Source organism: Sinocyclocheilus grahami, unplaced genomic scaffold (genome assembly GCF_001515645.1).
Source record: "Sinocyclocheilus grahami isolate Dianchi unplaced genomic scaffold, SAMN03320097.WGS_v1.1 scaffold2.1, whole genome shotgun sequence".
Taxonomy (NCBI): domain Eukaryota; kingdom Metazoa; phylum Chordata; class Actinopteri; order Cypriniformes; family Cyprinidae; genus Sinocyclocheilus; species Sinocyclocheilus grahami.
The window spans coordinates 471313-472067 of NW_015505181.1; positions in this window are offsets into that span (position 1 = coordinate 471313).

Below are 755 nucleotides of genomic sequence, written 5' to 3' on the forward strand. Positions count from 1 at the left end.
ACAAGATTGTTCAGCTGACAAAATAAAAAAACCCAGTAAAAAAAAACCCACGAAGCAGTTATCATTTAACACTGTGATACCGCTGGAAGACAGTCATGCCTCATAGATTTGACATTCTTCCAAACTAGGGACAAATTGACCCCAGAAAAGAAGAAAAGGGCTACTTTCATGACTAGACCACACTAGGCGAACCCAGACACCCTCTCGTGGTTTTAATGGTGCACTGCATGACATTGACATGCTTTGTGCACAAACTTAAAGGAACACTCCACTATTTTTGAAAATAGGCTCATTTTCCAACTCTCCTAGAGTTAAACAGTTGAGTTTTACCGTTTTCAAATCCATTCAGCCGGTCCCCGGGTCTGGCAGTAGCACTTTTAGCTGTAGCTTAGCATAGATCATTGAATCTGATTAGACCGTTAGCATCTCGCTCAAAAATGACCAAAGAGTTTCGATATTTTTCCTAGTTTAGTTTCTTTTGAGAGTATAGTTCCTAGCCATATCGGCCTAGAAAATCGCAACTTTTCATTTTCCGTCGGTCTTAGTACACGATGTAACTACAGAAGAGTCAAGTTTTAAATAGGAAAAATATAGAAACTCTTTGGTCATTTTTAAGGTGACCCGGAGATCGGCTGAATGGATTCGAAAACGGTAAAACTCAACTGTAGGGGAGTTGGAAAATGAGCCTATTTTCAAAAATAGTGGAGTGTTCCTTTAACATATGTGCCACTGCCGATATTGAGTTAAACAGCCCA